The following is a 27,553-nucleotide window of genomic DNA, read 5'->3' on the forward strand; positions in this document are numbered from 1 at the left end:
AATTTTGGGATTTGGATCATATTGATTTGATAAGTAGGTTCATCAAATTTTTGGAAAATATTCTTCAGACTTAGAGAAAATTTGGCATTTTGATATTGATTTTGGAATCCAAATGGCTTGAAACTTCATGGCTTGACTTTTTTGAACATACTGGGCCAAATGGTATAAATTTTCCTTTGGTTGGGCAAAAAGGTATATGGATTGCGGTCCATGTTGGGAAGGATTTTGATATAGCCTTGTGCACACATGCTCCTATAGGTCTTCCTAGCACACTGGTGAAATATTTTCAGATTTGTACATGTTTTTCCTTAGTTTACTCAATTTCCTAGTTTATAGCCATGTTTTTTTCCGTCTTGACCATATTGGTTTTTTGGAACCACTTTGGGCACATCCTTTGACTGATATCTGTTATTGCCTCGATTCTAGATGATTTGTGCTTGTAAATCACATCTTTCCCTATCTCCATACCAAATTCCACCAGAATTTGAATCCATCTGAGGGGGGGAAAATTGATCCAGCAAATTGCACAACTTTATAGGTAACCTTTTGCTTAGTAGAATCAAACCTCTTCTGATTGTCCATCAGTTTGTGGATGAAACGAAGACAAGAACGTGAACGTAGTGCCCATGTTCTCAAACAATCCTCTCGAGAAGGCATCCACATCTCTCCTCAAGGTAGGCCAATAGAAGAATGTCTACCGCTTTAACTGTCACATCAATACCACGAGCCCTACATATGGTGGGACATGACTCTCTTCCATGACTTTATGTCGAAATGGCCTAGTGACACAAAGTCTGCCATGCATCATCATAAAATCATCTCTGAGGAGTAGTGCTCAAGATGTTGCCCTCCTTGCAACTGTTCAAAAATCCTTGCAAAATCTTAATCTGTAGCATACTGTTCCTTTATGTCATCAAGCTCATGATGATAAGAAATTGACACAGCTGAAATTTGTGGCTTCCTTGATAATGCATCAGCCACAACATTCTTCTTGCCTTCCACGTGCATAATCTGGAAGTGGAACATAGAAGAATGTTTGCCCAACTCATATGCTTTTCAGATAACTTTGACTGCGTCAAGAACTATCGCAAGGTCTGATGGTCTCTTTGGACAACAAAATCACCACCTAAGAGATAGTGCTTGCAGCTAGAGAGAGCATGAACTACCGCCAAGAGCTCTTTTCATAGACTTGCATAGTCTTCTCTGGACCTTGCTAAATTCGGCTTTCATAAGCTACTACTCATCCATCTTGCATTAGCATTGCACCAATGCTACTGCCACACGCGTCACACTGGGCCACAAATGACTTCCTGAGATCTGGCAAAACAATTACTGGATATGAAGTTAACTTCTCCCTTAAGAGACTAAAAGCTGAAATCTCTTTTTCGGTCCATCTGAAAGTGACCTCTTTCTTTTGCAAAGCGTGAAGAGCTGATGCTTTCTTTGCAAAATTCCTGATAAAAACCTTCTATAGTAGGAACACAATCCCAAGAAGCTTCTAACGTCGTGCACAGTCTTCAAGTCTCGCCATGTCTTAATAGCTTCAACCTTTGCGGGATCCATTCTGACACCATCCTTTGAGACTATGTGGCCAAGAAAGTGGATCTCTTCTAAGAAGAATTCACTTTTCTTAGGATTGACAAGTAGCCTGTAACTGCACAGCTCTTTGAACACAATGGTCAAGTGATGCCTATGCTCCTCTTCATTCTTCAAATAGACTATCATGTCATCGAAGAACGTCCAACAAACTGTTGATGCGAGCGGAAAATCTGGTCCATCATTCTGTTGAACGTGACAGGCGCATTTCTTAGCCCAAACAGCATCACTAGGAACTCATAAAGACCAAATGTCGTTCTAAACGCAGTCTTGTGCATATCCTCTGGCCTTATAGGAATCTGATGGTACCCACTCTTAAGGTCTATCCTGCTGAAAATTGCAGCACCCTCTAAACAATCGAGAATATCATCAATTCGAGGAATAGGAAACCTATTCTTGATGGTATTCTTATTCAACCCACGGTAATCAATACACATGCGCCATGAGCCATCCTTTTCCCACTAGGAGCATTGGGGAGCAAAAGGGTGAAGAACTAGTCTTTTTATACCTTTTACCCTCAGTTCGGATGCATACTCTTGGAGCGGTCAGCAGCAGTACCTTCTGCAAATGCTGGTTGTGCGACTTGTGAGTCGGTTGGCTTGAGGAGATTCTTGATAGAGCTAGATTTACTTTTAGCGACAACATTATTTTTCTTGGATGTCTTTTGGGGGTAGTGGTTGGATGATACAACGGTCGTGTATTGATTCGACCTTAGAGTTCTTATAGCAGATATCCTCGTCCACGAAACCCTCTCTTTACAGTTGGAGATTGCTCACTCTAGCCCTTGGACTCGTTCCCGTCCAGGATCTGAGAGGGGTTGTTAGAGTTCATTTTCCTGTCTCGTGGTAGCTCCGGTATCTCCCAGGAGAAGATTAGGGAGTGGGGGCTGCTTTGTGGCTGTGCCCGCCAGTGTGAGGTAGGTCTCTGATGCCGGGTCGTGTCTAGCCATGTTTAGCTCGGGTTTTGGCTCAGTTCCATAGCCAAGTAGGCTCCTTCTGCCGGAGAGTATTCACCCCCTTTGCAGTCCATTGACTTCCCAGGACCCTAGAGGCATTCAGTCCCTCCTTTGCTATTTAACCCAGCATGAGGCCTTTTTATGGCAGGTCGTGGAGGGCTGATCCCTGGGTCGGCAGCCCTTGGGCTGGTCCTATATATGTGGGCAGGGGGGGACACCCTTTGGTCATGCAGTACAGACCCTCCATTTGGGTGTCCCAGAGGGGCAGCCCAGCGTTTTTGGCAGAGGGTCCAGCCTAGGCGGGCCCCTGAGGGCAGCCCCTTCCCTTGTGCAACCAGCCTGGAGGAGGTTCATTTGCTTGCGTTTTCAGCAGGTGCAGCCTAGCATTTTCTGGCAGCAGCAGGTCAGTGTTTTTGGCCTATGCAGAGGGCAGCTACCATGATGATGTGCAGCAGATGCATTGCTTGGCTATCACCTCTACGGTGTAGTGGTTTCTCACGGCGGCCTTCCGCAGGCCTTGTGATCATGCAGTGAAGGGATTTCGTCCGAGATCTAGATCCTTATCTTGATCTAGCCAGGAGGAGATGCACCAAATCTATGATCTTAGAGCATGTCGGAGGAGGTGATGCACATGTTGAGACCGTGGCAGTGGTCTTGTGTGCAGTAGCAGTCGTAGTCGCAGTCGCAGTGTGTGTCCTCTCGGGTCTATCCATTCTGCATGTCAGTTCTACCCCCCTTGGTCACTTGTATGAGCAGATTGTTATCAACATGGAGAGAGACTCTCTCTCTCTCTCTCTCTCTCTCTCTCTCTCTCTCTCTCTCTCTCTCTCTCTCTCTCTCTCTCTCTTCCTCTTCTTTTTGTACCCAGACATGGTATCAGATTCACAATTTTGTAACAGTTTGGTCTCATAGATCATTTTGGCCTTTTGAAGACGTTAATATAACATTTCATTTCATTTCTCTCTCATTCTCAATTGTCCTGTCTCTCTCTACCTCAGTGATCTCTCTTCTCCACAGGTGTGCCTTGTTCATGTGTTTGGCAGTGCAGGCGTTCTAGATCGGAGTCGAGGTACCCACCAGTTCATGAGCCTGTTCTGTTCTTCATTGCATCTTTCACTGCCACCTTCGACAACAAGAACTTATGGAGCACCGGCCGTGAGGCCTAAACCCAAAAGTATCAAAAGCTTGCACTCTAGGCTGATTTCTGTAAATCGCACTGGCTGCCACATGGCACATCTGTATGGATGGCAATTTTGCGTGAGCTTTTGGTAGCAGACGCTTTTGGGGGAAAGTGCTTTTGGATCTGATGCTTTTGGGCAACCCTTTTACTACTTATAATAGACCTTGGGGCCTCACTCTGCAAAGCTTTTCGACGTAGAGTCTGAGAGCAAAGGACCCTCAGAGAGTTGTACTTTGCATGCATAATAATAAAGAAATATCTCTGGGTGCCAACCTTTGGGCTAGTGCATTTGGGTGCAGAACTCCTTGCCGTCTCTGACTCTCTCTCTTCTCTCTCTCTCTCTCTCTCTATCTCTCTCTCTCTCTCTCTCTCTCTCTCTCTCTCTCTCTTCAAAGTTCAACGATTTTGCAATTTCTAATCGTGTGCTGCTATTGATTTCTCGCTTGGAGTGTCCAAGCCTCTAACAACAGTCCTCTCTCTAAGGTTGGCTGTCATGGAATGGGGTGTGGGTGGGTTCCTATTTTCTCTCCGTATAGCTTATGGCCCTCTGTTGCACATCGCAGGGATTTTTACCAAACACAAAGTAGAGAGGCCAGAGGTTGTCGCCTTGGCATAACCTCGGGCCCTTTTAACTCGACTTGCCTAGTGCTCTAGTTTGAAGGCACCCTGTCTCTTGAACTCTCCCTCTGCAGGGGTTCATTTTAGTATTGTTTCTGGTCAAGGATTAGTAGTATCAGTGAACCAAAATAGAAGACGTTCTAGAATTTCATATTGATGTTCAAAGAGTAATAAACTGTCTCTTTTTCAGCTGATGAGGAGAACTGGGAAGGTTTGATAAGGAGTGGCCTTGTCTATGGAGGTGGCCAGATTGAGCCAGAAGAGCTGTTCAAGGTCGTGAAAAAGAGGGTGGAGCGAGTTGACATGCGCACGGTGAGTTTTCTCTACGTTTCATAAGAAATCAAGACATATTTTTGAATGGATTCACACAGCACGGGTTGTGCATCCCAGAGACTTGAACATGATTCCATCCTATTGTGATGATGCGTAAAATGTTTACTCAGTTGAATACATTCATCACTTGGCAGTAAACCCATTTCTTGTGCATTTTATGTTTGTTATGCAGGAGAGTGGATCATACCAACAACGGGTTGTGTTAGAGTATCTGAAGTAGATAGAAGAAAGAGCACAAGCTGTCATAGAGGCCTTTCAGACCTCCAGAACATGAGGCGTATGATTATGGCCTTAATAGCATGGCTAATAGTTGTGAAGGGGCTGAGGAATATTATGATCAAGCCAGCTAATTTAACCTGGAGTGGGCTGTTGTATATATTAGTGCCTGGAGTGGGCTGTTGCATATATTAGTGCAAACACAGACTTCCCGTTGCTGGCCTCTTCCAGTATCATTTGTATGACTAGGAAGGACCAGTGGTCGATTCTCTCAACCGTCAGTCAATTGTTGCTCGTAATATCTTGCCTGTACTCATTGAGTGTAAAGTCAGTATCTTCAGCCTTTTTTGGAATGAACTTAGGGTGCGCAATGTCAAGTTTTGAAGCTTTACAATTTGATTTAGTATCATGTAATCCTTACTGTGAAACCTTCTGACCATGTTCCTCTGTAGATCATTTCTCTGCTAGCCAGTCAAAACTATGTATTGCGCTCTCTCTCTGTGTGTGTAAGCATTGCAAGTTCTTTGATGATTCATGACTAAGTTTCTACGAGCTATATCTTCAATTTTGAGTGCTTAAAGCTTCACTTTATGTCATTTTGACTAGAGAAAAGTGTTATTAGACCAGTTTAGATAGTTCTGTTGCAATCTTAATGATTTGGTTAATGATAGATCGTGATTTTTGTATTTTGTTGGAATGTTGTCAGACTTGTCCCCTTAGATCTTCAAGGTCTCTCGGAATAGTTTCCTACGACGTTAAGACTCTCTTTTTCATAGTATTTATATTTCATCATTTTGTCATTTCATTTTGTTATTCTGACTTTGTATCAGATCCACATTACATTGAAACGATCTGGTCTCATAGGTCATTTTGGCCTTTTGAAGACGTTAATATATCATTTCATTTCATTTTATTTCATTTGAAGACAGAGTGCCTACGTTGGAGGACATTGAATCTCTATAGCCTTTTGGATACTGATGTATATTTATATGATGCTTCGACTGTCAGAGAGCTCCATTGTATCAGCTCACCCTTTCTATTCCCTTTGTATCAAGCTTTCACCCCACCCTACCCACTATTTTCTTTTCAATTCTTTGTACTTTTTGTGATTAGATTCACCATATGTAACCTTTTGGTCTCATAGGTCATTTTGGCCTTTTGAAGACGTTAATATTACATTTCATCTCTCTCTCTCTCTTCTCTCTCTCTCTCTCTCTCTCTCTCTCTCTCTCTCTCTCTCTCTCTCTCTCTCTCTCTCTCTCTCTCTCTCTCTCTCAATATCAACACTTTATTGAAATCATACCAGAGCGAACATGCGCTGAAGGACTACTATGCCTGAAACATAAGCGTCCGAGTAACAACGGAACATAGTGCGAGTGCCACCATTGAGAACCACGTTTTTCCTGAAGCAGTAAGGCATTACCGTTGATAGGAGAAAAGGGAATCACCCAGCACAGACGAACAATGTTATCTACTGCTCAAGGCATCTGTGTGCTTTCCTACTACTACTACTAGTTCACATGTAGAAGCTCGCTTCGCTTCTCTAGTCTCTTAAGCACCCAACTCTCTTAGTCTCTGCTCATAATAAATTGAATAGTCAAGAGAAGGTGTGTGCCAAGTAGTTGGACTTGCTTTGTGTGCATATCCTTTGTTTGCTTTATAGAGCAAGAAAGGACACATACTGAAGAAGGAATTGCGAAGTTGAGCTCAAGAAGAAGGTGAACAGAAGCTTGTTTTGCTTATAATTCCTTCGCATAGAGCCGAAGTAGGGTAAGCCAACTTCTGTTTTTTGAACTAATGATAGCGGTGAACATAAATCATAATTGGGCTTGTGAAATTCTGAGCAGCCATAGTACGAGTTTGTGCAATCTTTCAAAAATGTGTCAAGAAGAAGAGGGTGGAGAAGAGGACTTGCAATAACCAAGAGACACCTTCAAGGAGGGAAGAGGAGAGCCTACATTACCACCGAAGTGTAAGTTTGTAAGAAGTCAGAAGTCCTCCCCATGCCTCTCATCTGAGCAAGAAGGTTAAGATTATTCATGTAACGTTTGTCATATCTGCGGATCAAGCTAGTGGTCATGTGTTGATTTATATTCATATCTCGGGATCAAGCTAGTGAAGTCTTGCCTAGATTACTTTTTTATTCTTAGGATATCAACTATTGTGAGCCCTAATGATTTGGGTGATTCAGGATTATTCCCATGCTGATACATTTAGGAGACAAATGCTGAAATTCCTATTTGACAGTTTCATGAGATCCTCTCGAGGCTCCACCTCAACAACAGCTTGAATGCAATCTTCTTCATGTCTTGCACACAACTAAGAAGTAGAGCATTTAACAATAGCATCAAGAAACTTCATGAAAACCAAACACTAATATAGAGTCCCTCAAAGATTGGAGGGCAGTCGTCGCTTCAAAAGCAATTTGACAAGCCCACTTCACTCATAAACATAGCCCAAAAGCTCAACATAAAAGCGCCTACACCTATGATCATATCAAAACGATAGCCTTCCCCTCCTTTTCGAAGAAGCTCCACAACTTGGAAAAGACTTCTCTCAATTTACACTTCCACAATAGTAGCATCCACTTTGACAATATCTTCTCCAAATCCATTATAGCAATACATTAGGAAAAACTAGTCTTGCTTAGAGAAATGGAGAAAAATTAATTGAAATATTGACTTGGTAATTGAGTAGGCATCCTGTACGACAGTGCAAGGCAAAGAACATTGTTTTTCAAACTACAAAAAACCTTGTGACTAGTTAAACGTCTCTTCATGCAATGAGGAAATGACGCAAACTAAAGACCATATAGTGAAGTCATGCAAAACAGAAGTGGCCATACATAACTATGGTGGAGGGTCGGCACTGTGTCTCCTTGGAAATTACAAGAAACACAATTTGTGCCTTTGCCCCGTAGTTTGGTTGTGTGATCCAAGCAAATGCATATGAATCCAAATAACGAACCTTTACAACTTGTTGACATAGGGTTTTGTCTGTCAATTTGTAGAAGCTCCCATTGTCGATTTACAAATTTTATCATGAATAGAGTTGAAGCGTGTTGTAGCACAAAGGGCAAGAGGTCGGCACATCTGTTGTGGACCAATCTGCGATGACACATAGGCACCTAAAGTATAGAGTTGTTCCATAGCCGATATTAGAGCATGTAGACTGTGGAGGCCGTAGATCCAAAAAAATTGAAAGTCAATGAATCAGTAATACACAGCCTTCAGATGCAAAGTTGTATTGCCAGATTTATTCTTTGAATTTCAGGCACAGTTCGTTGTAACATCTTATTTCATTCTTGTGCATGCTCTCAGCGTACAAGAGACAACACTTTCCTGGACTTGTTCTGCCTGCTTGGGGCTTTGCTTTGTAGAGGCTTGAGAAATGGGTATAATGAGAAGTGAATCTAACCCAAGCTTGGGATTATAGACATTTGGCTTAGCAAAACCTGGATCTAAAAGGGACATTAGATTCCATTGATGATTAAAAATGCCTTTCCAATGTTGGTTGGAGCCACACTTTCCTTGTTGGTGCTCGATCAAAAAGTTCTCGTCTATATTTCACTAGGAAAGGCACTATAAACTGGGAGTATAAGCAACTCTGGAACATTGGGACCCAACCCCTTTATTCTCTCATACAAAATCTGGTACACTATACTTCTTCTTGTCCTCTTCAGTTGAAAAGAGAAGGATATCACCTTCTGGCTCAATTTAATGTATCCGCGTAATAGTAATAGGTGCAACATCTAGAAAAGTGCCCAGAAATCTTCTCAGCATCCAAGTGTAGCTGAGGTGACTAAAGGACGCAAACCTTTATGCCATGTTACTAGGTCCTTCGGCAGCCCATAGAGTCCATCAGTGTGTATTGTCCTTTCATGTGCTTCATCAAGCATGATGACAAAATGCGCGAAGAGTTGGCTATCCACGAGCAATATTCTGAGAAGTATTCCATCTGTCATATACTTGATTACTGTCTCGGGGCCCGTTCTTGAACAAGGATGCACCCAAATTCTTTTGAAACCCTCTTGACCACAGACATTGTGGCCACTCTTTGAGATTGTGTGCAGCCAATCTTTCGTTTTGTTGTGCACCCCTGCTTTTGCTAGATATTGTGTAGTCTCTATTGTTTTCTTTGAATTGGTTTCTCCAATCACAACTTAAACCTGGTTCTCATGGACTGCTCCAACTGGGGTAATACCTCACATCCAAGACCCCTGACACTAGTAGTTGCTTAGCTTCTCATCTCTCAAGCAAAACTCGTTCTCTTTAGTGGTTGCCTAGAAGGGCCATTTTCATTCTAATCTGTGATGATAATCCCAAAAAGCCCTTTGATCATGTTGAAGGCTGAATCATACAAGAGGGATTAGATTCCTCATCCAAAGAGCTTCTTTTCATCATTAGAATATCTTGCCCTATCTTTTGGTGCACCTCCCTCATGGAAGGGCTAATTTTATTCCCATCATGGAAACAACCTTAACCCATACCTCTTGATCATATTTGTGGTAATTTGCAACACATGCACAATCCATTCCTTTTGATCACAAAAGCCTAGAAGCTACATAAAGTAGCCGTATTCCATGACATTTGAAACCCTACCTCAGTAAACATTGCATAGCTTAAGTTCTTGTGGTTGATGCCCTTTTGAAGAGCTAGGGTTTCTATCATCTTGATCCCTCATGATCCGGTCGCTGCGTTTATCATCATTGTCATTGCTTGTATCTATCCTTGCGATCATCATGATCTCTTGAGTCCTTCGATCACCATCCTGGTGGCTATGATCCCTTCTTTATTCATCCTCTCTATCATGGTCTCTTTGTCTTTCGTACCTTATCTCATCTAGATCATGTCCATCGCGATCTCCATTTTCATGTTGATCATGTCTACTGTAATCTTCATCATTATCTCTTCTGTGATTTTTGCCATCGTGTTGACTATCACATTCACTTTTGCTATCATGTCTACCATCACCACTACTTCTGTGTTGTTCCTCTTCTTTCATCTTAGCCTCATGCTCCAAGCTCGTTTTACAAATGTTTGATCCTCCCTCTGTCACGAGGGTCAGAAAGCCCAAAGAAGGCTGAATCTGAATGCTTACTTTTAGCTTTTAGGAGGAAGAACAACATAAATGCTAGTGAGCAAACTTTTAATGAAGTGCTTAGGAAGCTTTGCAAATGCCAAGCTTGCAAACCAACACAAGCAATTATGGCCAACCCTTGACAAAAAGATGGCTTTCTTATTAGCACCACAAAGGAGCATTATAAACAATATTTCCAGTGCTCATGGAGTTCAGAAAGGCATTCACTCTATCTTGGGAGGAGAGCAACATCACACTTTACATGGTGAGTAACAACACACATTACATGCTTTAAAAGTATTATTCATTTCTTGATTATGGTCACATTGTATCTTATTTGTGCATCGAGCATTTTTTATTGAAAAATATGGATCACTCAAAAATTTCAGCACCTAGGGCATGGAGAACTCCCATTGCCGAGCTACAGGGTGCAATTTAAAAATACCCATCATGATGGGGGTGTTGTGTAGTCCAAATATTTTAAAGGAGGCATTCAACTAGATACCACATGGGGTTTGCTTGTTAGTTCGCCATGGAGAGTGCGTGATTGTCTAACATTGCGAAGGAAGTAAGAACATTGGATCATGGAGAGGCATCAAGCTCCATTTGTTGCATAGCTATGACATAGAAGATTGCATACAAGCCATCAATTTAGATGCTGCATAGTAACCTACTAACGCACACCTATAGGTCTACTAGAGGATACTAAATTTTTGTCCATCCATGCCAAGAGAGTGACTATCCAGCCTGAGGGGACAAATATGGCATGTAGATCGAGGCAAGGGTTTGAGCAATTATAAGTTGCATCTTCTTTGTGATTGACCACCCTATGTTTTGTACCCTTACATGATGTAAACGATTAGTGCCCGTTTATAGTGCAATTTCATTTTCCAAAACTCACACAGTTAAGCATTCATGTTAGTCTTGGTGTGAGATGGTTTTTTTTTTTGGGGGGGGGGGGGAGGGGGGGGACATGGCTTAACACCAAAATCTCTCGGCCAGACATGTTGTAAGAGGTTCTTCATGGCCCCAATATGTCTTCATGCTTCTTCAATGCTACCACCACTTGAATCCGCTCATCAAAGAAGTACCCATCTCACCAGAAATTTCTTGAAAGCAAGTTATTCTCTTTGAATATGGGCAATATCCTTGGTGAATAAAACTTAAAAATTCTATGACACCCAAATCCTTGTGTGTGGTGGAATAGCTACCACATACTTGAAGATGTGCTCCTCCGTGCATGCCACAATTTTGAGAAATTTGTTGCTCTTGAGGTCAATGATAGAGCCAAGTTCAGGGACACAAGTGAAGAAAGCATTACCACCCATACACTAACCCCCCCCCCCCCCCACACACACACACACACACACACACCATTCTCAATGTGTTTAGGAAGAGGGTGCATTGTGATAGAGGGGTGGGTGTGAGTGGAGAGACGCTTGCAAAGGCTACGGATGTGGCCATGTTCAGAGTGTGTAAAAGCAAGCACTAAATGAGCTCAAAAGAAAGTGTAGGTGAAAAATGAAAAAGAGGTAGGTGGCTACCTTTTATAACGTCCCTCTTTCCAAAAAAGGGCTAGCCTCTTCTCTCCTCATAGCCTCCTTGAGTCCTTGTAGTGCACATTCTTGCACATAAACGTTGTGGTAGTTTCAAAAGAAGCAAGTTTTTTTAAGCACATGCACAAAACAATGAATAGGAAAGCACCAAGTCAAGGCTACAAATCAAGAAGCTCTTATCATATTTCAAGGAGCTTTGGACATCTCATACCATCTTTTGCTTCAAAGATGCTACCGACTGCAATTCTGGCTCATGCCACTCCACACTTAACAAAGACAAGACTTGGATAGGTTCAAGTCTACCATAATTATGTGTAGTAGTGGGTTTGACATATGCGGGTGAGTGAAAGAAAACTATCGCTCTAAAATCTGTATGTATTGCTTTGAATGTTCTCAAGGCTATGAAGTGGTTTCTCTTTCACCAATCTAGATGAAAAAAATGACTACACAAGCAAGTAGAAACACAATTTTAGGTATGAAAGACCCTTGTGACACCAAAAGAAACCCCTCATTGCCAGGAAGGTATTCAATGTGGTGGAAATGCCTTTCGAGTAGGTTGTTGCAATGCATCCTTTTGAGATTGAGAAAACAATAGCTACAATCCCCTTGTCCTTGAAATTCTTGGAACCATGAAGCCTCCCCTCTAATGGTGGTTTAAATTTCCACTAGTTGACATGGTGGGGACTATCATAAATGGTTGCATGTATACCCAAGCACCTTTGGTGAACTCTTGTGGCACCCATTCACGATCTAGCGACATGCAAGATTTACATAACAATTTCTAGATGAATCACATCTGCATGCATGTATTGATATGAGAGTGAGAGAGAGAGAGAGAGAGAGAGAGAGAGAGAGAGAGAGAGAGAGAGAGAGAGACCTAACACCAACTGAGGGCTACCCCTCCAAAAGAAACTATATTTATGACTCTTCTATATAAGACTAGAATTGAGTTCTCCAAGCTTGAAAGAGCATCAAATTCCTCTAGCATCTCATACTAATTATATTTAGAGTTTGATGACTCAATTGGGAAGCATCTCTCTCAAGGTGGATGAGGACATTACCACACTAATGCGGGAACTTTGCATGCTGGGTTCTCGTTTTCCATGTTTTTGAAGCTTCTTTAGACCGAAGGCTAGCCATTGATGATACAACTTTTGGAGGCACGCAGAGACACATTGAAGCTTTATGGTCTCTCAAAAGTCTTCATCTTCAAAAGCATAATTAAAGTGGCATAAAATTGAGGACCTTGCCAATGTCACCAAAGGTCCTATCATGAGAGAAAAAGGGTATTTGCCTTCCTCCATCCTTGAAATTCTTTAGATGACGAGCTCTCTTCCAAGCAATGTAAGAATGACGATGCCCTCTACACTTTCTTTGAAAGACAATTTACATATGTATGAATCACCGTCTGAGCTTTACCTTGGATGTCATGGAACTATCCTTGTCATCTACAAGAGAGAGTGCCAATCTTGCTCAAAAGAGTTTCCTTGTTTAGTAATTGGAGGATAATTTAATGATTCAAGGAGTCTCTTCCTACCACTGGATCACTAGAATTGACCGTGAGTCTCTTCCTACCACTGGATCACTAGAATTGACCATGATTCTTGTAGATGTGGACTTATTTGCATCCCAAAGCACACAAAATCTATTGGAATTAGTGCCCAAGTTGGGGGACATATCACTTATCCTAAATGAACAACCAAAGAGGTAGGAAGTGTTTCCATGTGCGTGAAGATCCCATTATTTGCATCCAAACTGGACACCTATGGCGAATCAAACTATGGTAATCTTTAGTAAGTGCTCATGGCAATACATGTGTCAGTTGCATATTGAATTTTTTTTTTCCAATAATTGCAAATGAGCATCCATGTGAACCACCAAGACCTCATACAAGCCTCACACATTGAAATATACCCCTATGACAGCTTGTGTAGAGGGCAACGGCATTCAAAGCATATTGGGCCATAAGTTACTAAACCGGCATGACCACTTTAGTGGTGGGTTCTAGGCCATCCCATGCATTCCAAGCATCTGCAAAATCTTGTGAGAGACATTGTTTGATTATATTTGTCACATCCATTGATGAGAAATCTACTTGTTTCCTACATTTTTATACTGCTTCTGCCATGAAAAGAACAGACCACTACCACACCCTTTACAAATGGAATGAAAAGAAAACCCAAAGAGAATTTATAGAAGGGGAAACACCACACAGACTGCTCTCTCTTAGCCCCACACCTCTTGCACACTAAGAACTCAAAGCAGAGCTGGAATATACAGCTTCGATCAAGCTTGCAGAGGCTGAGAACACACACACCCACACACAGGCTGACTGTACAGGAACCTGCGACCAGAAAATCCTAACGTGCAGGTACCTAACTGCTGACTCACGCATGGGCAATCAAACCTCTCTCTCTCTCTCTCTCTCTCTCTCTCTCACACACACACACACACACACATTTTTTGTAAATCAATTTGATTTAACTTTCTGTGGGAAACCACAAAGAGAGGAAAACCCACCAAAAAGATGTACAAGGAAAGTCTCTCTCTCACACACACACACACACAAATTTATCAGAGCGCTTGAGCCTTGCATTCACCACTCGAAGCAAGCATGCTCCCTTAGCTGATTGCTCTCACAAAAGTAAGCATAGTTGTGACACAAAGCTGTAATTCTTTGAAACGAATTGGCACTGCAAGCTACATTTTCCATAGCTGAGCTGAATGGTTTATTGGCATGTGCCAGTAGCGCTATTAGGCCAAGAACTTTGGAAGACATTAACGTATTTTGTCCTTCAATGTAGCAGATATGAAACTTAGAAGCCATCTATTGTAAACCAATAAGATGCAGGGCTTGCACAAGTACTGTAGGCGATGGGGGGGGGGGGAGAGAGAGAGAGAGAGAGAGAGAGAGAGAGAGATTGATTGATTGATTGCACAAACAACAAGGTGCATTGTTGAGATAAGAGAAATTCTCATCGGTTTCTCTACAATCAGCTCTTTTCCCGCATACTCTCACTTTGATTACTTACAAGAGTAGACTGATATTAAGTGCTCATAGGACTGCTGAGAGAAAGGGCTGCTTTTTTGATGAAAATGCGGCAGGTGCATGATAATGGGGCGTCGTCATGGTATCACAGCCTTAAATCTGGATCGATACGACACTATACATGTGAAGAAACCTGCATCAACATGACAATGTTAGAAACTATATCAAAAAGCAAAGAAAAAGTCGACCAAAACCAGTGAAGCCACCTTGTAAAGTGAAACTCGGCTTGGTGAGGGCCCCTGAAGTCAGGCTAGTTTGGATAACCAGCCGATCATCAAACTCATTCTACAGCATTGTATCGAAGCTCACAGCTTCCTTAATTCACATCTGGAAGCAGAATCTGCGCACCTCTCCAAGACTCTCCCTTATCTAATGTTATTGGAGAAAGAACTGTGCTGTAAGCGACTGATATGAAGGGCTTGTCTCCATCCGTGACTGGACTGGACACCACCAGGTTCTCAAACCCACGATTTTCAAAGAGTAAGGACCTTCGCAAACCCTGCAAAATTGTAAACAGCTGGGACATGGGCCTTATTCATTCATAACAGGCATTTCTTTAGAAACGCAGAACCAAACAAAGGAAAGAAACCTTAAAGCAAAGCAGCTCAGAGACAGCTCTCCATATTGATATCTTTCAATTCTCCAGAGACACTACTTGCTGGCCTGCCTGAGGCTTTTGTTAAGAGAGAAAATTTTTGCTACCCCTTCACAAGCTGCAGCAACCAATGATTGCCTTGCTTTGCATTGCAAGCTGTTGTCTCTTTCCTTATCAGCTAGACACAACTTTAGAACCACAGCATAAAAGGGGTTTTTATATGCCATCATCATGACACAGACTTTTACTAAGGTTTCTGCCATGTAAGCCTCAGATGTATATATTATATAAAGGAGCATGCAAACGCCCACAAACACATACATTATTATCACTGATGAAATGAAGTTAGCCTCTGTCCCGTTTCTGATGAAGCCTTGGCCCTGTTGTCAAAGAAAATCAGAGCCTCTTGATCTCGTACTTTGCCCTACGCTTGGAAGAGCTCAGTACTCTCGTCCTCTTTATCCTGTGGTATCCCCTTAAAATCTGAGATCAATCCTCCTTTAGTCTAACCCTTCTCTTCTTGTCTCTCCTCTACTGCCTTCGCTGTCTCCACCTTGTCCACTGGACTTTCTTCCTTTATCAAGCACTTCGCTGCAATATGATTGGTCTCTCTACAAGTGTAGCACTTTCACCACTTACTGATCCCACTCTGCCTTCTCTTCTGATGTCAAACAAGGAACTTCTTCACCTTCTTCCTACACTTCCTCAACTCTATCCAACGGCTTCTCCTTACTCCTCATCTACAAAAGCCAATGATCCCATGAGCAAAGCATAGCCGTCCTGTGCATGGGCCATCATCCCTTGTATGCTCGCGACCTTCTACTTCAAGCAATACCTTTCCGACTCCAGAAGCAGACCGCAACAGTATAGCTCCATCTCGAGAGAGACCATCTAAAATGAAGCGAGGGGAAGAAAAGAACTCCAAAACCTCTGGTTGTACAATAAAAGAGCGTCGGTCTTCTTCATCCCTGGGCGCTTCCAAACTGTGAGAGTATGTGCCTCATAAGCAGGTGCCAACCATAGGGCAGGCTGACGCAAACAACTGTTTGAATCCCACCCAAGTACCTGGTGCATGTCCATGAAGCAATAAAGTCAGCCACCACTGCCGCCCATTCCCTTCGGAAAGAGGTAGCGTTTCTGATTTTGGAAGCTTCCCTGAAGTTGCCTCCTGAGAAAGCTGTGCCAAAGCTTTCGTTTCATCTCAAAAGTCCTAAAAAAGTATCCAACTTTACGTTCTGGCCTCCTTCCTTGAAATCTTTCTATCTCCCCCAAACCGTCAACTAATTGTACATGTTCGGTCTCAAAAGAAGGTCGCCTTCAAGGTTCAGTGGCAAAAGTAGCCCCAAAGGTTGGAGACATAACTCCTTATGCATCCTAGTACTCCCTAATCCCTCATGTGGGATATCCATAAGGGTATCCATGCATCTTGACATACCTCCATACATCCCTCCCATGGGTCTTGGCATCCCTGCTCCATCGGCACCAAACATCCCTGTGTTGTAAGGCCCAGAACCACTCTACCCATGCCATATGGTCCAAAGAGCACCAACACCAGTGTCATATGGTCCATATGCACCTCTACCTGCACCGTAAGGCCCAGAAGCACAGGGAGATGTCGCAAGGTAACTCTTGATCGCCATATCAAAAAACGTTGTATTCCTGTCCACAAAGCCTGCATGTTTGCATGTGCACATATGCATCATCTGCTGTTGCATTTGTTGCTGAATCTCCTCATGTATCTTCCTCTAACTAACAATTGAGTTGGATCCCTTCTTATTGCTGGAATACTTGGATGCTTTTACCTTCATCTTGGTCTATGACTTGGGGTTTACGAATCCTCTCCATTGCCAATAAAAACGACACCCCAAACTACTACCCATGAAAATCGACCTAATGGTACATTTAGCTATTGTAGAAGACATGGACATAAAGTGGTAGATGTTATTGGAGATGGCATGGTCGTCAAAAGAAGCAGATCGTGATGGCTCACCTCGAACTAGGATAACTTCTAACCTTGCCGCTCCCAATGCCTAGGCCGAGATCTTAGCGCTAGCACTGCCCTTTAGCCTCTTCATTTGCCCCTTTAGCACCTCCTATGTCAGTTCCTTTTGACTTGGAGTGTTGCCGGTTTCTTCTCAACCTAGGCAACCTTTCTCATTTGGTTGGAGTGTTATGCTTCAAAGGGTGGTAGCTCTTCTCCACCTCTCTCCGCCGGCTTCATAAGTAGCCAATGGGTATGATACGCTCATCTTTTGCACTTCCATTATCTACTTCCGCAATTTATTTTGCTATTTGGCCGTTATTTTCAGCTTCAACCTCCACTACGGTCATCTTCACTTGGTGTTGGACGGTCGGTCGTTTTTGAGCACCGGGTCCTTTCTAGCTTGGCGCTCATTTTGGTTCTCTAGATTTGTTAGGACTTTTTTGTTTTGTTTTCGGAGTCGGGTAGGGCATGCCCGACCGCTCCCCTCATACACCAAAAAAATATAGAAGAAGAACGACCAGGACTATGCACCCGGAAACCAAAGGTAGACACTTTTGTCACTAGTTTCCTCTGGACTACGAGAGGCCAGAATTATCTACACTCTTAGGGCCATGACTAATCCCTTGAGAGACCCATTTCGCCAACTTGATTTGGGCGTGACAACAACCAAGTACCTCTGTTCAGAGGCCCAGGTACTGCGAGACTTGCTTTGGTCTTCCCTTTGGAGTTGCCTCCTCCAGGTAACTTATCGCTCACCTCACTAAACTGCTTTTGAAACCCGACGGTTTTCCCCTAGGAAATGCCATACCCGTTGTTAGGTGCAGCGGAATGATTGTTTGCGCTTTGCTCAAGATGAGTGCTCCGAATTGTGCTCAAGGTTCCTTTTGTTCTTATGGAAGGTAGAGCCTTCCATTCTTAGTGAGAGAATGCTATGATCACAACAAAGTGAATGGACACTGTGCATACAAATGTATGAGACTGAGAGACAGAGAGAGAAGAGAGATATGACACCAAAGACGTAAAACCCTCCTCCAAAGGCCCCACTCTCGTCGGCGAGAGTGGTCTACTTATTGATTGCACAATCTGGTACAAATGGTATGCATGTGACTGATGCAAGTCTAGGCTATGTCGACGATGACGACGGTGATGACAAAATCGACCTAAGGGCTGAAATCTGCAATCTTTCTACTACTGTCCAAAAACGCTATGGGCTGAAATCTGCAAATCTTCTATTTGCTGAATTCTGACTCTATGTCGGTGACAATGTTGATGGCGACGATGCGACGACGACGCGCTGAAAAATGAAAACGCTGATCCTAGGGCTGATTCTGTCGCGATAGATCTGCAAAACGCTGAGGTTGCTAGCAGATGCAAAAGCGCTAGGGCTTAAAATGAAGTCAGCTTTTCATGAAAAATCCGCATACATTCGTGCTCATTCATGAGCGAAACGTGCTCAACATACAATATGTCATGCCTAGGAAAAGGGATCACATAAGGACGTTGACTAAAATACAGGAAACGATCATGAATGAAACATTCGAACAATGCGTGCGTATCAATCATGCGAACACAAAATACTTCCTATGATGGTTCTTTGGACCTAGGCTCGGGAGCCAAGATCAGTTCTTCCTGAATGATCGAATCCTCCTGTGGGGGTTCTTTGGACCTCGACTCGAAAGCCAAGATCGGTTCTTCGTGATTGATCAAATCTACAACGAGGTTAGCTTCGCTAGAAAAAGCATCCACAAACACATCATCCTTGTGAACAATCACATCATCTTCATGCAACTCATCATGCTTGTGAGAAATCACATCTTTATCATTCAAATCATCATGCAAATCATGGGCATTCAAATCATCATGCAAATCATGTCTATCATGCTTTGGAGAAGAAGAGACTGAGAGAGTCTCCTTTTCCTGATTCTCTTGCATCTGTGCCTAAACTTGAGAAAAGAGTCGCAAGAACTCTTCCCTCCTTGCTTTGATCACACGATCAAATTCTGCTTGTCTTGCTTTGTTCGCTGCTTGTCTTTCTGCTTCGTCTTCTGCGTGTCTACGTTCCATTTCTGCTTTTCTTTCTGCGTGTCTGCGTTCCATTTCTGCTTTTCTTTCTTTGCCTTCATGATCAAATTTGGCTTGTCGTTCTTTGGCTTCCAAGCGTGCTTGCTCGCGCTCACGCTCTATGGCTGCCATTCTTGCGGCATTTCTTGCTTTGCATTGTAAATTCCGTTCCATAAACAACGGTTCCAACTCCTCCATTGGAGTTAGTGCAATCGGTGTCTAGCTGGGGAAGGGTCAAAAAAACCTCTTGGTGGGGAAAATTCTTCTTCGCCTCTCTCATGCTCATCACCTCCAAGCGAAGTATCCATTCCGCTTCAAGTGACAATCATTCTGAAGTCGTGGGTTCTTGGGGTCTTGAGGTTCTTAAGTTCACGAGGAACTTGGGTTCTTGGGATTCTTGAGGTTTTCTTTCGCTTGAAAATCACGTTTGAGAAGGATCTTCTCTTCACCCGAGTTCTACTCCTTTCTACGGGCGCACCCCTTGGCGGACTTGCGCTCACACCAAGGTTGCTTTTTCCCACCTCACGTCGATTGGCCGGCCGCTAAGTGCACGGTCCGCTCTCAATGAGTGAAAAGAAACACAAGGGGAGGCTGGACAAGCCCTTGTTTCTTGGGATTCCTGTCACTCTTCAACAAAACACGATTAGGAATCGACACGCCCAAGCGAACCTGGGTTCGTGCGACCTCAACAAGCAAAAAAATAAAAATAAATTATGTGGTTCTTGTGGTTCTTTCCTTGAGTGATACAGAACACTGCCAAAGCTCTGATACCAATGTTAGGTGCAACGGAATGATTGTTTGCGCTTTGCTCAAGATGAGTGCTCCGAACTGTGCTCAAGATTCCTTTTGTTCTTATGAAAGGTAGAGCTTTCCGTTCTTAGTGAGAGAATGCTATGATCACAACAAAGTGAATGGACACTGTGCGTGCAAGTGTATGAGACTGAGAGATAGAGAGAGAAAAGAGATACGACACCAGAGACGTTGTAAAACCCTCCTCCGAAGGCCCCACTCTCATCGGCGAGAGTGGTCTGGTCTACTTATTGATTGCACAATCTGGTACAAATGGTATGCATGTGACTGATGCAAGTCTAGGCTATGTCGACGATGACGACGGTGATGACGAAGTCGACCTAAGGGCTGAAATCTACAATCTTTCTACTGCTGTCCAAAAACGCTATGGGCTGAAATCTGCAAATCTTCTATCTGCTGAATTCTGACTCTATGTCGCGATAGATCTGCAAAACGCTAAGGTTGCTGGTAGATGCAAAAACGCTAGGGCTGAAAATGGAGTTTCTGTCGCAGGGTTTCTGCAGATGCAAAAACGCTAGGATGATCTGCTGTGGTCTTGTCGCCGTGGCTCTGCAAATGCAAAACGCTGGCTGATCTGCGGTGTCTTGTCCAAAAACGCTAGCCAAGATGCTGTGGAGCAAAAATGCTAGAAGCCTTTGGGGTCCTGCTGAGAACGTGCCTGTTGAGCGGTGCTCCTACTGCCTCTTCTGCCATTTAGTGCTAACTTGGGTTTGCTTATATATTACCTTAGCAAAATTGCCCTACCTACTTTTGTTGGAAAGTCACTTAAAAATAAAAAGTGAAAAATACCAAAAATAGGGAAAATAGGCTAAATGCACTGGAAAATTCCCCTGATTGAATCTGATGGATTCTGAAGGAAATAATGATGATCATGCTGTGTGCAACCAGAGGATATACATCTATACTAAGTGACTGGGCATGCACAGTCTACGAATAGACTCACAAAAATACCAGATCACTTCTAATCTAGACTGACTGAACCCTGATCATGCTATAGCTTGTCCACGGACACATAGGGTTGGATGTGTCACGTGACACCCGCTTGGAAGGGCGTCGGCTCACAGGTGGCGTCCGCTGAGGTTGGTGGTGTCTCCCTTTTGCACCTCCCAACCCTTTTTAGGTGAAGTTGACCCCCCCGAGGGGGAATGGCACTTCGGCGCTCTTGTAACTCATTTGGCTTCGCTTGGGGAGAATTACGTCATTTCCCACGAAAGGGATCAGATTCAAAATAACAGCATAGAAAGGGGAGCATTATCTCCCCATCCACCTATGCAGAGCACCCAAATACCGGGGTATTTTTTTTGTTAGGACTCTAATACCTTTTTCAGTAACTTCTCTCAGCATGTTGTTGAAGAGGGGTGTTAGAATTTTATGTTCACCTTCCAGATGCTCTCACTCTTGCTTGGGGCTTTTCTTATGTGCCCTCAATCCCTTGGTTCATTTACGTTCTTGTTCCATGTAGCGGCACATTACAAAGTTTTTCTACTAGGCAAAGCTCCTCAAGGGGATACGGCACTGAAGCTCAACTATAGTTGGTTCATGGGTCTTTACCTCGAGTCATGCAATGATCGCTAGGTTGTGGCTTGGCCACCCTTTCACTCTCTTGGTAGGGATTCTATGCACATTTAGGGTCTGCATCAAGCATTTTGCCCATTTAATACCTTTTTCACTGTTTTGTGGATTTTCTCTGTTAGGTAATCTAAAGAGGTTCCACTATTTGGACATATTGTATCAATCTGTCTCTTGAGTTATCGAGTTGCCGACTTCACACCTCTCTCTCTCTCTCTCTCTCTCTCTCTCTCTCTCTCTCTCTCTCTCTCTCTCTCTCTCTCTCTCTCTCTCTCGTGCAACACGAAAAAGTAGCTGATCAGAGATGTATATGACTATGTACTAGAGATTTAGTGGCATCGAGCACGGTTACTAGAGAGAGAGAGAGGCCTACACACCAGGAGACACATCCACAAACAGATCTCAATCTTCTTTCACCCAGAGAATGAGCAAAGACCAGAGCAGCTAGAGAGGAGGGATACAAGGCATATGTCACCAGCGTGTGACTACTATCTATCCTTTTTGTTGATTTCTTTCTTATTATCTATTTACTTTCACTTTTTGGAAACACCCCTCGGGAAATCTAACTGCCCTGCATTGCATAGCTAGTGTGGAACTGTCCAGAGGGAGTCCAGGCCTAAGGGCAAGAGAGCACTAAGGTTGGACAAGGACTATGGTTAGCCAAAGTGGGGTCATTGACTAGCCAAAGTGGAATCCTTTGCTACAGAGGCTACATTTCAGTTCTGGATGTGGCCGCAGTGTACAAAGAGGGTCGGATGACCTAGAAAGATACAATGGCAGCATCTCCTAAAATTTAGGGAACTACTATTTTGGGACCTGAAAATGTGTTGACGTCATTACCTCCGGAATGACAAGGGGAACATTTTCTTACTCTGCCGTGAAGTCAACTGGGCAACCGGTTGGGATATTTTTAGACGGCAACCCCGAAACGGGAAAATGCTTATAAATGTGCCAAGTGGCACCTTCTGGTGCACTTTCCTCATGCAAGAGAAGGGGGCGCTGAATTTGAAGAGAAAAGAGCCTCATTTTCAGTTTTGTCACAGGTTAAGAGCTATGGAGTGCTTGCTTTCCCTCTTATGCACAGTGCGGTGCCAGGAGTGATGCCCTGCACGCTACGCACTGCCCTCTCTCTCCCCTTTGGCAGTATGTTATGCCCCTCTAGTGGGCTCTTCATTTGACCAATGTACAGTTGTGTGGGTTCATGCGCGATTGCCGAGGCAAGAGCCTCTTGCACAGGTACTGGATTAGCTAGCGGCTAATCCCCCCGCAGGTACAGGTGAATTCGGAGAGGTTTCACGCCAGAAATCTCGTCCGATTCAAAGGGCAAGTAGCCCTACAGGTGCGGGAGCTTGAGGACTTGCTACGGATGCGACCGGCACGCGAAACGGAGCCCGAAACAGTAAATTACAGCCTGCTGTGTATTTTGCATGTCATAATAATCAATATCTAATTCTCCTAAATGATTTTCTCATATTAAACTGATCATTTAATGTGGGGAAGTGCCAAGGGAGAAAAAGCTAGAATATTGGTTAAGTTAGCAGACCGGCCACAGTAGGGATCCAAAGGAGGGAAAATAGGGATCCAAAGGGGGGGCCATCTGCAAAAGAGCCATGTGAAACAACGGGCTAAAAAGACCCTAAGGTTCAGCCCATTAAGACTTCCAAAATGCTAAGGTTCCAAAATTCAAAGGTTGTGTCCAAAGGTCAACCTTAGGGAAAATTGGATGCTTAGTGTGTGTGCCCAAAAAGTCTTTCTGCATCCCTACATGGGAGGGGGCGAGCCCCAAAGCTAGGGGATGAGAGAGAAAACCACACACACACACAGGCTCCCTTTACACAAAGGGAAGGAGGGACACATGTCAGCTCCCTAGGCCAGATGCCCACAAGGTGTGCCCAATTCCTATTGGAAGACCCTTGAAGTGGACCAATGAGAATTAAGCTAGAGTAAATCTAGTTTAATTAATTTAAAAACATTTAATAAAAGAAACCAATAAGAATTAAGTGTCCTAGAAGACTATTGGGCAGTCTCCCAAGGGGTCCAATGAGCATTCAGGAGCCACATGGCTTGCCTGATTCCTATTGACCAGGAGGCAAAGGGGTCCAATGAGAGTTTAGTTTAATTATTTAAATACCTAAAGATCTCACAAAAGGGGAAAGGGGGACACATGTCAGAAGGCTATCACTTATGCTGCTTAATCCCTATTGGCTTGACCTGGGGAGGTCCAATGAGGCAAAAGCCAGCCTAACTTAGCAGCTAGGGCTCGCCCAAGAGAGGGAGGGGGCTGATTTTTGCTTGGCATTGACACACACACTCTCACACTTGACCATGTGTGAAGGAAAAACACTCTATCTCCTCCCAAGCTTTAATGGAGAGCTCATCACCTACTCCAAGCTTGTGAGATAGAAGCCTACATCAACACTCTCTTGGCATGTGGATGCAAATCCAACCAAGAGCCAAGCTTCAATGCATGCTCATCTTCTCTACCAAGCTAATTACTAAGCTAAGCTATGCTAATATGAGTGATTATGTGAGGAGATGTACTTCTTTCTCGTAAGATACTTCTTTTTCCTCTCAATCTACTCTCATACCCTGCTAGCTCTCACCATCTTCGAAGGTGTGTGAGGTCTTGGGTCTGAGAACGGGGATAATTCAAGTTGTGTTTGATTAAGTGTTTTGCTTGGTGTATGAAGCTTCCATCTTCATTGCACTAGCTAGTCTTGAAGGAACACAAAGAATTGTATTGTACAATGTCTCTCTTGATGGGAGAAACCATAATACAAAGCCTTTTGGAGGGGGGACCGGCTCCATGCAAATCCGGTCCTCAACTGTTGTCAATAGTTTAATTGCTCTCTCTTTTGAAAGTATTGTCGATGCTATCTAACTAGGTGTTATGCTTTTTGTTGCTCTCTCCACCCAAGCACTCTTGTAATTATCATTAGGAATCTATTCTAATGAAATGCCCACTATGTTCATGCTAATTTCCGCTACAAATAAGATTTTAGGCCATTAAATGTTACATTGCAGGTTTAGGGTTTTGGCCCTAAACGGACCCTAATACCCCCAGGAGGTTCGGGGATGCAAGGGGACCGCTGTACAGGTGATCTGGCGCATTTTCAGGGCTGAAAACAGAGAATTCAGCGTGCTGCAGATTCTCGCCAGGTTTTGCAAAGTGCCCGTATGCGTCGGGAAAGTCAGTCAATGCGTGGGAATACTGACTGTGAAGGGTTCTAGTACAGTTATGCTACCGAAATCAGGCTGGAACAGTGGAAATTCAGCCGAGTTTGTGCGGGGCAGCTTGTAGGGAACCACAACGTTTATTCCCTCTTTTGAACAATAAAGAAATACCGAAAGGGGCGCCTAAGTTAGGGGCCAATCTGGTGTCCGTCTACTCATACAGGTGCAATCTAGCAGCCTGTATCCCTCTCCCCTTTGTTGTGTCTTGAAAAAATACAGGTAAAATAGACGACTAATAATGGGTGAAAGCTAAATCAAGGTTTAGAGTAAAGTCTACCGCCCTTTTTGGATTGAATAGGCCGGTTTCATGGTTCCATCGACGGGATTAAATCACTTTTTCCCATAGAAGTGAGCCTTGGTCAGTTTTGGGCTTCAAGACACAGGGGATCATAGACCAGACACAGGGAATTGCAATTATGGCTGACAGACCAGATGATGTGAGTGAAGAGGTTTCCTCTTCACAGGGTCAACAGACACATGAAGTGGGTAAGTCCTCAAGACCACCACAGACAGATGACGATATATTCAGGACCCAGTTGGCTACTGCTGTGGCTATGTTCACACAAGTAATGCAGAATCCGAGGTTTTTAGCCTTTCTGCAACCTCCTGTTCCGTCTCAGCAAGTTGGGTCACTGGATCATATTCAAAAGCCTGTTAAGGCTCGAGCACAGGTGATTCATACCGCAGAGTCAATGGAAACACCTGTACACTTGACGGAGAACATGCAGTCTCCACAACCTATGCCTAAGGTGCAAGAATAGGTGGCTGAGATGCCAGTCTTTCAAGCTGTACCAGTTCAGCCCGCCACTTTTCAGCAGCCTATAGCTGGTTCTAATGGGCAGGGAAGCAACCTACAGGCTATGCAACAGGTCTTCCCACCACCTTCAGTACACCCTGGCTATTTTGGAGGTGGATCGGTATTCCAGAGCATGGCTGGTCATGCACCTGGAAATCAGTTTTACACGCCAGGAACAATGTTTGGGGGTGCTCAAACGATGATGCCTAACCCCATGTACAGTGTCATGGGTATGCAACCAGGGTTTCAGAGCACTCAGGGCCAATTTGGGATGCCACAAGCAAATTTTGGTATGGCTGGAATTACAAATCAGCAGCCAAATATGGCATTTCCAGGTCAAGTTAATAGCGGCCAAGGAACACAGATGAACCCTAATAGTGTTCCCATGTTTCAGTCACTTCCATATGACAATTTAACGCCGCTGGAGAGGCCAACTCCGTACAAAGAAGGTGGCAAAGGTGTGACATTCACGACCTTTACAGGGTTTGATGACAGGAAGAAGGCTCTTTCATTCCTCCAGCAGTTTGACAAGGCCTATGCAGTGGGAAACTTTACAGAGGCTTCAAAGGTCCGCAAGGTAGCCACTTTCTTGACAGGGAATGCGGGACAATGGTGGACAACTTTATTGCTTCAAGGGCAAGCTCCGTCCACATGGATTTACTTCAAGCAGATTTTTGCAGCAGCATGGTTATCTGATGATTTCGAAGCAGATGTCATGACAGAATGGCACCAGCTAAATGCTGCCACTTGCAGAAATCTGGATGATTACAATCGGAAGTTTTGGAAAGCTCTACTTCCAGTAACTTCCTATAGGTTTGTGCCATTGACAGAACAGATTGAAAAATACTGTTGTGGCCTACCCAAAGGATTGAGAAAATACTGCACGAAGACAAAAGTCACTACTTTGACGCAGCTCATCGAGGTAGCAAACACTGGCAATGGTTTGCTCAAGGGAGAAGATTGTGAATTTAACACTGGCGTCAAGGCAGGATCAGGCAAGAAAAATTCAGCCAAGAAGCACGTTCCCAATGAGGCTCCTAAAGGGACTCAGGAGTCAGCCAACGCAGGGAAAGATAAAGCTTCGGCTTAATCAGAAAAGGGACCAGCGAAGAAATGGAAAAGACGTTTTCCTCGCAAGTCTGAAGAGCAAAAGAAGGTCCTGAGGACAGAGAACAAATGCTTTATATGTGAGCAGCCTGGCCACATTGCTTACTATTGTCCTACAAAGAAAAGGCCAGCTGATTTTGATGACAAGGAAGACAGGAAAGGAAAGAAGCCCATGGCCGGTCTAGTGCCAGATATGGTGGGCGACAAGCCAAATTCAGATGCAAGTGAGCTTTGCAGAGCATGGGGAAAGGTCAGGGATCAAACAGTGCTTATCTTCTTTGATCCAGGTGCCAAAGCCAACTTTATTTCCCCAGAATTGGCTTCAAAGTTGGGAATCAGACCTGAAGAGATGGGGTATACAGCAGAGGTAGGTTTGGCATGTCCTGGCCATACAGAGGCTGTGACACCCATCATTGGAAAGTTGCGTCTACATATCTAGTCCTATGTAGATGCTGAAGAATTTTACATCATGCCACTGGACGGATGTGATGTGTTGTTAGGTATTCCTTGGTTGTTTCGTGTACAGGGAATCATGGATGCCTACAACAAAAAGATCACTGTACAGAGCAGGGGAAAGACTCACATTCTGGATGTAAAGCTTAAAGGGGAGTCTATTCCTACTGTATCAGCTTCTGCTATTACTTCTGTAATGAAAAAGCATCTTTCTGCGTACTTGGTTTTTGCACGTGAAGTGTGAGATTGTGATGAATCAAATTTATCTGTGCTAGATAAAGAAAGGTCAATGTTTTTACAACAGTATAGTGACTGTTTTTTCCGATTCATTACCGTCTCAATTACCGCCAGAGAGACCCGAG

The 27,553-nt window shown here is 43.7% G+C and overlaps 1 long non-coding RNA gene and 3 pseudogenes across 2 annotated transcripts; 1 reads left to right on the forward strand and 3 right to left on the reverse strand.

Annotated features, from left to right (window-relative positions):
* The first annotated feature begins 4,229 nt into the window (after window positions 1-4,229).
* On the forward strand, window positions 4,230-4,970 carry LOC147464181 (uncharacterized; annotated as a pseudogene). Its single transcript, XR_015184295.1, has 3 exons — window positions 4,230-4,329; window positions 4,540-4,661; window positions 4,855-4,970. The product of XR_015184295.1 is annotated as an uncharacterized LOC147464181 (transcript).
* Window positions 4,971-8,110: 3,140 nt separating this feature from the next.
* On the reverse strand, window positions 8,111-9,087 carry LOC147464182 (putative pre-mRNA-splicing factor ATP-dependent RNA helicase DEAH5 pseudogene; annotated as a pseudogene).
* Window position 9,088: 1 nt separating this feature from the next.
* LOC147464183 (uncharacterized) lies at window positions 9,089-10,159 on the reverse strand (annotated as a pseudogene).
* A 4,307-nt stretch (window positions 10,160-14,466) lies between these two features.
* On the reverse strand, window positions 14,467-15,407 carry LOC147464184 (uncharacterized). The gene is made up of 3 exons (XR_015185635.1): window positions 15,172-15,407; window positions 14,789-15,081; window positions 14,467-14,715 (listed from the first exon to the last, which is right to left on the reverse strand). It is a non-coding gene; the product is annotated as an uncharacterized LOC147464184 (long non-coding RNA).
* Window positions 15,408-27,553: the final 12,146 nt, after the last annotated feature.

The sequence above is a fragment of the Adiantum capillus-veneris genome, chromosome 2 (genome assembly GCF_014529385.1).
Source record: "Adiantum capillus-veneris isolate H3 chromosome 2, ASM1452938v2, whole genome shotgun sequence".
Lineage (NCBI taxonomy): Eukaryota > Viridiplantae > Streptophyta > Polypodiopsida > Polypodiales > Pteridaceae > Adiantum > Adiantum capillus-veneris.